Consider the following 13094-nt stretch of genomic DNA (forward strand, 5'->3'; position numbering starts at 1 on the left):
GCTTTTAAAAAAAAAAAAAGGTTTGGACAAGTTCCTGGAGGAAAAGTCCGTTAACAATTATTAAGGGAGAGTTGCAGAAATCCACTGCTTTATCCTTGGAATCTATCTACCCTTTGGGATCCTGCCAGGTACTTGTGACCTGGCTTGGCCACTGTTGGACACAGGATACGGGGCTTGATGGAGCCTTGGTCTGACCCAGTATGGCAAGCCTTATATAAAAGACATCAAAGGCAACCATTTCCCAGTGGATAAAAGAGGCTGTTGCTTCCTCTTACATATACAAAGGAATTCCAGTTCTAGAGAGACTTCGGGCTCATTCCACTAGGGCAAAGTCTGCGTCCTGGGCTGAATGTTAGTTGGTATCGTCACAGGAGATCTGCTGAGCTGCGACTTTGTCTTCACTGCACGTTTTTATCAAGCATTACAGGCTGAATGTTCAGGCTCTGAACTCAGCTGGGTTTGGCAAGAGTATTGTAACACCTCACTGCCCGGCTCTGCCACTCTTCTGGATCCACGATCACGTTTTCAGTGAGTCACTTTTCGCCCCTGTGCCAGCCAGTCGCTCGTAACTCCCCAAGTCCTGGCCATCTCGGCTGGGCTTCAAGGTCCCCCTTAGAAGGAGTGGGTGGTGAAACCACCCCCAATCAAAAGACGGTGCAAAGACACAGTTTTCTTCAAAACAGTTTATAAGGCAATTCAAATGTTCCTCGCCTTTACTTCTTCACCCCCACCTCCACCAGTTCTTGGGAGCTCAGTGCCTGAACATCCAGTTCTGTATCCAGGCACTCCCGCTTCCCAACGGCTGGTGCTTGACCAGTGTTACTATTAAGTCAAAAACCCTCTTTTTAAGCATTTAAACCAAACATGCCCTTTTAAAGCCCTTCATCCCAACCTTCCCTTAAAGTACCATTTGTAACCCTCTCCCTTCCCGGCTACTCAGTATCCATTGCTGAGCTGGAGGATTCCTCTCCTCCAGAACCTACCTCCATCCCTTCCTCCTCCTGTCCCGAGGAGCTAGCCTTTTCTGGCCATTGCCACCATGCCGGCACGCCCCCTTCCTCCAACTCCATCGATTCAGCTGTGTCTGACTCGTTATCCTTTAACTCTGACACCTGTTTCTCCTCTTGCTCTACCCACGGGTCAGGTGGTGGTTCTAAGAACCTGGGAGTTGTAGTTTTCACTGTCTTCCGCAACGCCCTCTGCTGTCTGTCTCTGGTATTATCTGACTTCATCCTATGGTGCCGGGGCTGTTCCTGAACCCGGCAGTGCTGCACTGCATCACAGTATGTTACAAACGTATCTTTCGGGTTCCCACCCTGTTTAGGGAAGCCTGGGTCCATCCCATTCAACTGTTCTTACCTGCTAATTTTCTTTCCTTGAGTACCACAGATCAATCCAGAGTCCCACCCTGTGTTTTTTTTCTTTTCCTCTAGAAGACTGCTCTATTCAGTGTGTGTATATATGTCAGAGGTTACCTTGTTTGCTGTTTAAGTTCCTCTACTTACCAGTGTTCTCCAGTTTGGGGATTACCTCCCCTTGCTTGGTTGAAGGTGGGAATAGTTGTAGTTTTCATATCTTTTCTTTGAGTACAGTTCATACTGAGCGAGTGCAGGTGGCACACTGTATTATGCACTACTTTTACAGTAAAGCTTTTCTTCTCTGTCTCCATCTGCTGGTAGGGGAGAAAAACCCATTTGTCTGGACTGATATGTGGGACTTAAAGAATAAAAATTAGCAGGTAAGAACCAATCTTCCTTTCTTGGTAGCCATCCAATAGTGAGTGTCAAATGTTGCCAAACAATCGTTCATGCGATTATGCTAATGGTGAAAGTTTTCTACATAATGTCTGATGAAGTGGATGGACTCTATCCTTGAAAGCTTATGCACCAATAAATTGGTTAGTCTACAAGGTGCCACCCGCCTTGTGTTATTTTTTACTACACCAGACTAACACAGCTATGCCTCTGAATGTCGGAACATAATTTCTGTTTGCCTATTTAGTTTAACACTTGTAATTTAAGAAACGATGAGTCACTGTAGTGATGTGTGGGGAGTACTTAACAATGCTCAAATGGAAAATGAAAAACAATGTTCTGTTCCTGTGTTATGTCAAGAAACAAAATGCTGTATTTAAAAAAAAAAAAAAAAAAAAAAAATTAGAATTGCCATTTTAAAGTCTAATTTTTTTAGTAGTTGTGTTCTCCTTTTAGCCAAGTGACAATGAACAGAGTTCATATCTGTCATCCCAGTCCAGATGATTGAGTTACCCTTACCACCAGATGGAGGAAGGGAACACAATTAAAAAATGAAAACACCAATGAAAATTTTTTGGGGGGTTTTTATTTTATGTAATCTTAATTTCAGTGAAACATGAAAAACAAAGTACTATAATAATGAAAGGGAAATTCCTCAACAGCTCACACTGGATTAACGCCTGCTTAAAACTGCCATCATGGGGGAAAAATCCTTTCCCAGTACATACAGGATCAGTCCAGAGAAGTGGGTTGTGTATCCCTACCAGCAGATGGAGTCAGAAAACCAAATCTTTGGGCACTGCCATATATACTAGAGTGCCACCTGCAGTCCCTCAGTATTTCTCTGACTCCAGCAGATGGTAGAGATACTCTCCTGCAGTCTTTTCTGTTTAGTTAGAACTTTTTGTTTTAGTTGTGGTCGCTTCCTGAGGTGTTAGGCACCTTCGTGGGCCATCCCTCAGTGGAAGCCGGGCGTCCGGGGGAGTAGATATCCCTGGCTGGGTTTCGTCTGCCATGATTTGGAGGGTGATGGCCAGGGGCTCCTGGTTATTTCCCCTCCAAGGCTGCTGTAGCTGCTCCTCAACCCCTGCAAGAGCTTCTGTGATTTTTTGGTATATATATATATATATATATATACTTGCTGTGAGCTGCCGGCAGCTTTTGGTTTCCAGGTAAGGGGTCGGCGTGAGGAAATTGGGCCCACTGAGACGATGTGGGGAGGCTGCCAGCTTGTTAGTTCCTCAGTTCCCGGGGTTGCGGTTTACTTGGAGGACAGGGATGAGTTTCAACGTTGCCTGCTGTCTTCTTTCTATCCGCGGTGGCACTCAGTCTTCCGACTGGGATCGTGTGGTTTTTCAGGGCCTGTCAGCACCGTGGCTGCGGGCGTTTTCCCCGCAGTAATTTTTTTCTTCGCCCCAGGCAGCCTAGCCTTCTCCTGTGTTGTAACTGTGGCATTTCCAAGGGTCGAGCCTGCCCCTCCATCGTGCCACGAGGCGGCGCACCTTATCGAATGGGGCCGTGCTCAGTCGCCAGCCTGCCGCGCATGTGGGACACACGGGCAGGCCCTGTATGCTGATTCTTTATGTTCAGCTTGTGCCCCTGGGATGGGAGGGGTCATCGGGACTGGTGACCCACTCCCTTGGGGTGGAATCAGGTGCTTCCGGCCTGGATACCTCGGTGGCGGATTCTTCCCCCTGTGTTAGCGTCGGTGGGACGCCTTCTCCTGGGTGGAGAGGATGGGGGGGTCCCGGCAGAGTTGCCGCGGACACACGGGGACACAGAGGGGTTTTCCCCGGAATTTGTCCTTCTCATGCATGAAGCCTTCCTCCAGAGGAAGCGCACAGCGGGGAAGAGGTTGGTGACCCATGCGACTGTGCGGACACGCCGGGGAAATGGAGTCGGGATTCGAATCCTTGTCAGCACCCTATGGAACAGCCTTCGCAGAGGGACGAGGGTCCCCGGGGGGTCGCCAGATCCACCGTCTGGGTCGGGATCAGCCGGACCCGGATCCAGCGGATACGGATATGGATGATGCGGATGACCCTGACGTCTCCCCTGTGGAGGGAGACTATCCCAGCATAGTGCGGCTATTTAAGAGATGAGCTACGCCCTCTAATCGAGCTACGCCCTCTGATCCCCCAGGTCCTGGAGGTGCTAGGCTTTAATGTCTCGCAGGACGAATCTGACAATAAGGGCGTTAATCCCATCCTCGATGGCATTAGGGGTCTTTCAACTTCCTTCCCTCTGCCGAAGAAGATCCGTAAACTGGTGATGCGGGAGTGGGAAGCTCCTGATGCAGGGCTGAAGGTGGGCAGAGCAATGGCGAAGCTATATTCCCTATCGTCTGAGGTGGTGGATTTGCTAAAGATCCTTAAGGTGGACGCTGTGGTTTTGGCAGTCACCAAGAAGATCACTATTCCAGTGGCGGGGGCAGCCGCCCTCAAGGACATGCATGCAAGACTGGAAACTGGAGATCCAGTTAAAACGGGCATTTGAGGTTTCCGCGCTGAGCCTTCGAGCGGCAATATGTGCTAGCCTGATGCAGAGAGCATGCCTGTGTTGGCTTCAGGAGTAAGCGGCCAGTTCTGGTACAGTGGACAGCGGGGCGTTACGCTCCTCCTGCTTAGAGGCGGGGATTGCTTATGTAGCGGACACACTTTATGATCTGGTGCCAACCTCTGCGAGAAGTATGGTATCTTTAGTGTCGCGAGAAGACTCCTCTAGCTGAGGAATTGGGCGGCAGATTTGTCCTCTAAGTCTCAGCTGTGCAATCTGCCCTTTAAAGGCAAGCTATTATTCGGGGAGGACCTGGATCAGCTGGTGAAGTTGCTTGCGGAATCCAAGGGTAATCGGTTACTGGAAGATCGGAGATCCTCTAAGAAGTCCTTTCCTCCTCGCACTCAGTTTCGAGACAATCGTTTCCGGACCAGCCGATATAGCACATCAGTGGCTTCTAAACCAGCCCCAGGCCGTCAGCAGTCCTTTTGTGGGGGTCACTGACCCAGAAGGGACTCCGGTCATCTTGGGACTGGAAACAACAAAACCTCCCAATGAAGCCACGAGCACCCATTCTGGCGTCGAAGCTGTCGGAGGCAGATTATCCAACTTTCACACGGAATGGGCAAGGATTACCTCCGACCGGTGGGTCTTAGAGGTTATCACAGACGGATACGCTCTGGAGTTCTCGCGGCCGGTCCAAGAGGTTTTGTGGAGTCTCGGGTGGTCTCTCATAGCAAGTGCGATGTGGTCCGGACAACTCTACAACGACTTCTAGACCTCAGAGCAATTGTTCTGGTACCGGTTCGTCAGCAAGGACGGGGACAGTACTCGATTTATTTCGTGGTCCCAAAAAAGGGAGGGCACGTTTCGACCCATCCTCGACCTGCAGAAGGTCAACCGTTGTCTTCGAGTTCCTCGTTTTTGGATGGAAACACTGAGGATGGTGATGGCGGCATGCGGAAAGAGGAATTCCTCGTGTCGCTGGTCCTCACGGAGGCGTATCTGCATATTCCTATCCAGTTAAGTCACCAGAGATTTCTGCGTTTCAAGATCTTGGGACAACACTTCCAATTTCGGGCTCTCCCCTTTGGCCTGGCAACAGCTCCACAAACGTTCACCAAGGTCGCGGTGGTGGTAGCGGCCTTCTTGCAGAAAGAGGGGTTCTTGGTCGCTCAAAGTCTCGGGAAGACTGCGAGAGGTCTGTTTGCTTGGTGATGTTCACGTTGCAGTTGCTGGGGTGGGTGATCAATGTCCAGAAGAGCCAATTGGAACCCACCCAAGAGCTGACTTATCTGGGAGCATGGTTCGATACCTTGAAGGGAGGAGCATTTCTAGCATCCGACCGGGTAACAAAGTTACAAGCCCAGGTCCATTCCTTACTCCGGAGAAGCAATCCCACAGTGTGGCATAATCTTCAGGTCTTGAGGTCCATGGCCTCCACCTTGGACTTGGTACCATGGGCGTTTGCTCATTTACGACCCTTACAATGTGTGCTGTTTTCTCGTTGGAGTCTGGTATCGGAGCAATTCCACCTGCCAATGCCGCTGCTTCAGGAGTCCAGAGCCAGTCTGTCGTGGTGGCTTTCACAAGCCAATCTGGAACGGGGGGTGGATCTGGACACCCTGAATTGACTGATAATTTCCACCGATGCCAGCCTCTCGGGTTGGGGAGCGGTGTGTGCAGAGAGGTCCGCTCAAGGGCTCTGGTTGGCGACGGAAGGCTCGTGGTCCATCAGTCGTCTCAAGACAAGGGTGGTGCATCTGGCCCTTCAAGCCTTCTTACCCTGGATTCGGGGCAGAATGGTTCAAGTGTTCTCAGACAATGCGACGACGGTGGCGTACATCAACCGGCAAGGCGGGACACGAAGTCCCGCAGTAGCGCTGGAGGCTAGACTTCTGTTCGCCTGGGCGGAGCATCACCTCGGGGCATTGCCGCCTCTCATGTCGCAGGGGTGGAGAACGTGCAGGCGGATTTTCTCAGCAGACAACAACTCGAACCAGGCGAGTGGGAGCTATCTGCCGAGGCGTGGAACCACATTTGCGTCAGATGGGGAGTTCCTCAATTGGATCTGATGGCAACGCGGGCGAATGCGAAGACTGAATGCTTCTTCAGCCATCGACGAGAGCAGACCTCAGTGGGCATTGACGCTCTCATGTGTCACTGGCCCACGGGAATCCTTCTGTATGCCTTTCCACCTTGGCCTCTCATAGGTCAGCTCCTTCACCGAATAGAACTGCACCCGGGACAGGTGGTTCTCGTGGCGCTAGAATGGCCACGTCGTCCGTGTTTCATAGATCTCGTGCGTCTGGCTCTCGAAGGCCCATTACAGCTAGCTCATCTGCCGTGTCTTCTCTGTCAGGGACCCATATTTTCGGATCGGGAGGATCACTTCTCTCTCGCGGCTTGGCTTTTGAGAGGCGATGTTTACACTTGAAGGGCTATTCCGAGCAAGTCATTTCCACTCTCCTCCAGGCGCGATGTCCCGCCACTTCCATGGCCTATGTGAGGGTCTGGAAGGTTTTTGAGTCATGGTGTGGTCAGCGAGAATGTGATCCCTTGATGACCGGTATCCCTCGGGTACTAGACTTCCTGCAGCAGGGTCTCTCTAAGGAGTTGGCATTCAATTCCCTTCGGGTGTAGGTTGCGGCGCTGGGTGCATTGCAGGGTAGGTTCGGTTATTCGCTTGCAGCGCACCCAGATATTGCGCGTTTTCTTAACCTTTTAGATCCTGCTCATTGAAGCAATTATTTCCTGATGCCCCTTTTTACATATCTTAGTTAACTAGACCCAAATATGGTATAAAAAATTTGCAAGTAATTAAAAGTATATGAAAAAATGTTCCACTTGTGGAATGTTGGTACCTAAGGGGGTCAAGCATTTAGTCCGCCCGTCTGTTTGGTGTGCCCGGAGTGGAGCTTTAATTTGGATCTGCGGGTGCTCTGTGGCGCACTGTTAGAGCCTCTCCGCAGGTCTTCTCTGAAGGATCTGACTTTGAAAATGGTATTCTGGTGGCCATTTGCTCGGCTCGTCTGATTTCCAAATTGCAGGCGTTGTCGTGTCGAGACCCTTTTCTGCGGATCCAAGACGATCTTTGTGACTTTGCGCACGGTTCCGTCCTTTGTTCCTAAGTTGGTTTCGACCTTTCATGTAACCCAGACGTTGGAACTTCCAGGATTTCCACATTGGTCCAGGGATTTTGCCCAGGACAGGGACCTTCATCTTTTGGATGTACAACGTGCCTTATTGCGTTATCTTGCGATTACCAATGACTTCTGACGTTCTGATCACTTGTTCATTCTCTTTGGGGGCCCAAAGAAAGGGGATAAAGCTTCTAAGGCGACCATATCTCGTTGGCTCAAGGAAGCAGTTTGCTCGGCGTACATTGCCCATGGCTGGCTGATTCCTGCGGGTTTTAGAGCACATTCCACTAGGTCCCAGGCTACTTCCTGGGCAGAGTGTCAACTCCTGTCGCCTCAGGAGATCTGTAGAGAGCGGCAGTGTGGTCTTCTATTCACACTTTCACTAAGCATTATCGATTGAACGTTAAGGCGACTGATGAATCGTCCTTCGGTGAGAGTGTTCTGCATGCGGGTCTTTCGGGTTCCCGCCCAGTGTAGGGTGGCTTGGGTACATCCTACTTCTCTGGACTGATCCTGTACGTACTGGGAAAAGAAAATTGGTTCTTACCTGCTAATTTTCGTTCCAGTAGTACTAAGGATCAGTCCAGAGGCCCACCCCTTCCTTCAGATTCCAAAAGACTGTGTTGGCTAGCGTTTGCCTATACTTTCTCACGAAGCTCCTTTTTGAAGTATGGTTTGATGGAGCAGTTGTTCGCAGTTGTTTTCGTTTGGTTTTTGTCTCGAGCGACAAGATAGTCAGGGTTGTTTAAGCTACATCTCTCTTCTTCGTTCTGTTCTCATGGGCTTGGGTACAGGACAATACTGAGGGACTGCAGGTGGCACTCTAGTATATATGGCAGTGCCCAAAGTTTTGGTTCTCTGACTCCATCTGCTGGTAAGGATACACAACCTACTTCTCTGGACTGATCCTTAGTACTACTGGAACGAAAATTAGCAGGTAAGAACCAATTTTCTTTTCAAATAGATTCCAATATATATATCATCTTCACCCAGAATCCCTTGAGGCATTCTGCCTTAAGGAGGACCGGGTTAAAAACTTGAACCAGGCTCCCTAAGGTAGAATGAGGGAGTTGTCTGTACACTCCATCACAAAGGCTTATAAATCTCAGCCCACTTAGAAGAAAGACCAGTCAGCAGTTTATTTTTTTTTAATTAAAACATAAAATCAGATTCTTTAGAAGTCAGTATCATAACAACTGACTCCACTCAATGGCTGCGTTCAGTCTGGTTGGAGACAGAGAACATGTTGCTGTCAGGGAACCAGTAAATGACATCGATCACACAGCATCGAAGATTTGTTTAAAGATTTTGATAGGTCAAACATTGTTCGTCCATAGGTGCATCAATCCTTTGTCTTTCAAACAACTTTTATGTTTAGACATAATTGAATCTTTAATGACCGTGTAGTTTTACCCACAAACTAATCAAGGTTTTTCAAAAAACATGACAAAAATAGGGAAAGGCGCTCTGTCGTCTTTGCTTCACCCAGGTTTCAGTCCAGAGACACAAGGGTCCTTCTGTAGAAAAATAAACTAGACTGAAACAACAAAGCATTATGCTGCTACGGGGAGGTTCAACTAAAAGATTCGTAAACTAAGATGGTGGCAAGGGTTTATATGGTCTGGTAGCTCATCATATCAGTGCCACATGAGTGAGCTAAAACCCATATTAATACTACATTTTCAGTTTCCCCTATTAAGGTAGAACATTCCTCTTAGCAAGAATACAGAGTTCTCTATTCCAGTCACATCACTCACTCCTCCCCCCAACAAACCTGCTTTCCCCCATCCACACACCCTAACCATAGCCACCTCCACCATGCACACCACTGGGAATCCTGTTACATTTTCCCTGCCTCCTTCCCCCCAGTATATCTACTTACTCCCTCACAACATCACATAATCATCCACACCACAAAAACACATGTTCACATATACCACATGCACACCCTACACTTCCACCCTCACCCTACTAACCAAACCACAAATCTTAGTTGCAACACTCACCCCTTCACATCAGTGATACCACCACCATCCACCCACAACTACACCACCACAAAACGTATGTTCACACACCCCATTCAACAGACAACACCCACAGCTGCTCACACCACCGCAAACCCAGTCACAACATTCACTCCCCCACACACCCTGTCAGCACCCCTTTTTCTAGTGACACCACTCACACAGACTCCCACTCATACAAACCCTGCACCCACTTCACCACACGCATCACTAAAACATATCCTCTCATTTACCCCAACCTCTGCATCCTCCCATGCATGAAACATACAACAAACATCCCCATTCCCGCACCAGCCCACAGAGCAACTCACTGTACCTACAAGACTATCCAGTCACATTCCACAACCCTGCACACCCACTTACATACACCCCCCATACATTGTACCTCTCCCCAAAAACAAACCACCAATACAGTGGAAGAGTAAAGAGAGGGAGGAGGAGAATGAATGAGGAGGGGAAGAGTATGGGAGAAAAATGGCTTAAAGCGCAGAGAGGAGGCTGTGGGAAGATTGAGAAAATGGATAGTCCAAAGCCAGAGCTGGAGAAGGGAGATGAAGAAAAAGAGAGAATGAGAAGAGAGAAAAATGGACTCATCTAAAAATACAGACTCCAACAGTGCACATAAATTCCCACCCACACATTTACCCCAGTTCTTCCACACAATCCCCCTAAACAAATGCATGCTCTCACCTCATCTATAAACCCTACGTGCCACCATACTCCACTCCCACAACCTCAAACTAAGGTGCGCATTGCAGCGCATTTGCACATACACACAGTGGCACCTGGAGCAGAGAGCAAGGCTGGTAGGCAGCTGAAAATCGATGCAGGAGACCTCAGACAGTGCAGGGCCAGGGCAGGCAGCATTGACACCATGGCTTATCAACATAGCCTTGAAAACAAGTAGCACAAGGAAACAAGAAGCACATTTAGAAATGTGCACTGTTGACATACAACAGCAGACTGGTTTTAGAGCTTCAACCTTGTGTATTTCTTAGAAATCTCGTGGTTCACTTAATTTCTTTGTTATAAAATATCATGAAATATCATCGACCAGGATGGCTCAGGACTTGAGCTGTGATGCTGTTGCAGCAGAGATATGTTGAAACTGAACTCTGTGTACAGCAATTTGTCCATATATCTGAAGCCTTAAACAGTTTCCTTAAAGCTGAACTGGGCTTTCACTCTATGGAGCTGGTTGTTCTTTCTCTGTCAGAAGAGGCTTCCCACAGCCTTGGCCCTCCTGGGCTCCTCGAGTCAAGCCATTGACCTGCCACAAGCAGGGATTCCAGCAATATCAGTATTTTATAGAGTATTACAAAGCATTGTGATAATGTCTGATTTTTCACCTAAAGAGAGAGCAGGGAGAGGAAGCTTTAAACATTGTTAGATATTTGGGACCCATTCTTCAGTACTCGGACTGATGTTTTCCGGTAGTATTTATTAGCCTCTTGCTTTGCTGCTAAGCTGTAGTTATGCTGTGGCATTAAATGAGTATTTCAAGCAAAATGTAGTTCTATGGGTACTAGATAGGTCACAGCGAATCCCGGTGAAGTTCAGACTTGGAATTCAGGGTGCTTATTGTTCTTTGCATAGCAACAAGGACTAAGATAAGCAGAATGGAAAAATAATCAAATGCATTTGTGTAATGGACTCACTAAAATGTCTTTTATGGCATTCCATTTGAATGACGTATTCTGCAGATAGATGTGAAATGTGGGTTTTATTTTTTTTTTTTTAGGGGAGATATCCTGTATTAATTTGTATGTAAGTTAAGTGCTCATAAAACATGGATTGTGGCAGGGGTGGGGGCGAGAGAGGATGAAGAGACCCTAGATGAGATCATCACCCCCTATGTAGGAATTGCTGGACAGCTGCAATGCACAGAGGGTGGAGCAGAAGCAGGAAGGCAATAACTTTTGTTTCTCTGAGGACAAGCAGGATGGCAATCCTCTCACATGAGTGACAGCATTGGTTGGAGCCTGGCACAGAACTTTCATCTCAAAGATTAGTTTTCAACATGCTCTAGTGAGCATGTGCAACTGTAGATGTAACCTTGCCACCTAGGCAGACCCCCTCAGTCTTTTTCCGTGGAGCTGTGTGGTTGTGGTATTCAGCTTTACTCTCTTCCTCACAGCTTCTGCTGTACTTTTTCTGGAGCTGCAGCTGTTTTTTTCTGACAGAACATTTCTGTTTCCTGTTTGTTTGTTTTTTTCTTTTTAGTTTTTTTTTTTCTTAAATGTTCCTCTTTCTCAGACTCTGAATTGGCCGCATGGTGGCCCTGTACAGCCTGACAGAGTCTATATTCTTTCCTAATAAAAATCTGCAGTTGAATTTTTGTGCCCTCTCCTTCATCTGTCTGTGTGTTATCCTCTGTCGTTGCTGGTAGGACTTTCTATTGGCAATCCGTGTGTTGTCCATGTAGGCTGCTAAGCCTGCGAACTCGCCTGATAGGCACTCCATGTTGCAGCCACCAACCAATGGACATTCACAGAGGCCTGATCCCGTTGGATCAAGGACTGGGATTGTTTCCATGAGGAGGAGAGCTCATCCTCCTCAAGTTTGCCTGGGGTTGAAGGGCCCCATCGAGCGCTGTTGTTTTCAAGCGGCTTTAGGGGTGATACTGAGCACCATAGGTGCCGTAGAGGCTCTTCACAGTGTCCACAAGGACTCAAGCACACTGGGGAACTGTCCAGCACCAAGGGCGCAGAAGCCGTCGGGTACCGCTGGTGTCACCAGGTAGCTTGACATCACCGTGGGTCATTGACATCATCGGGCACCTTAAGTGTTGTGAGTGCTGTACCTGCCATGGCTAGTGTTTCTGCTATCAATGGATGCTATCGAACGACCTTGGTCGACATCTTGGGGAGCCCCAGGTTGGCCAAGAGATGCCACCACCATCGACTATTTGATCATCGCAGAGCCTCCCTACCATGGAGCCTCCACCTTTGGGCACTAGGGATGTTACCAGTGCCTGAGGCCATCGAAACCTTCTGACACCATGATCACCATAGATGCCCCCAGGCCATCGGCACTTTTGGCACAATGAACCCCATCTGTACCGTTAGGCCTTTGGCACCAAGGACACCATCAAGTGTTGTCGAATGACATTGTCACTGTCTGTGCCGGAGAGGCATTGTCACCTTCGTAGAGTCTAGATGTGGGCGTACTCCTACACCTTACACCATTGGTTATCCTAGTGAGGACACCATCATGCAATTTGTCTGCTATTGGGGGTACAGCAACTAACTCCTTGCTGTGGCGTGGCAATCTGTCCATGTGCACTGCACAGTTATGCACATCACCCGCCATTGGCGGGATGGAGTGCCACTTCTCGAGTGCTAGGTGTGTGCTTTCTAAAGTAAAGGGCACTAGGGTTTTAATTGCCTTCTAGTGTGTGTGTCCCCCTTGTGGCGTACTATGTCCTGCCCTGTGGTTGCAGTGCAATGGCATGCCTGGCCTAACACTGCGCTCCTGGTCATACCGCACTGAATGTAGATATCAGGGCAAGAGAGCCAAGAATCTGTCCCACCCACCCCCCATGGGGGGCAAAATAGGCCTTGATGAGTCTTCTGGTTTTAGCTTAATGGTTAATCCCCCATCGTGGGGAAGCCTCCAGGGCTCAGTCTCTTACAGGTTCGTTGCTGGAATGGAGCCTTCTTCCTCTGTATTGATGT

General features: G+C 48.7%; 1 protein-coding gene across 11 annotated transcripts in view; it reads left to right on the forward strand.

Annotated features, from left to right (window-relative positions):
- LOC115095855 (stress-induced-phosphoprotein 1-like) overlaps window positions 1-13094 on the forward strand; it is a 157658-nt gene that overhangs the window by 76393 nt on the left and 68171 nt on the right. For 2 of the 11 annotated variants that reach the window (XM_029610123.1, XM_029610122.1), the window contains exon 5: window positions 1680-1738. The exons of the other annotated variants lie outside the window; for them this stretch is intronic. The gene's annotated coding sequence lies outside the window, so the exon portion shown is untranslated. The remainder of the gene's footprint in view (window positions 1-1679; window positions 1739-13094) is intronic. 11 annotated transcript variants of the gene reach the window in all.

The sequence above is a fragment of the Rhinatrema bivittatum genome, chromosome 7 (assembly GCF_901001135.1).
Source record: "Rhinatrema bivittatum chromosome 7, aRhiBiv1.1, whole genome shotgun sequence".
NCBI lineage: Eukaryota > Metazoa > Chordata > Amphibia > Gymnophiona > Rhinatrematidae > Rhinatrema > Rhinatrema bivittatum.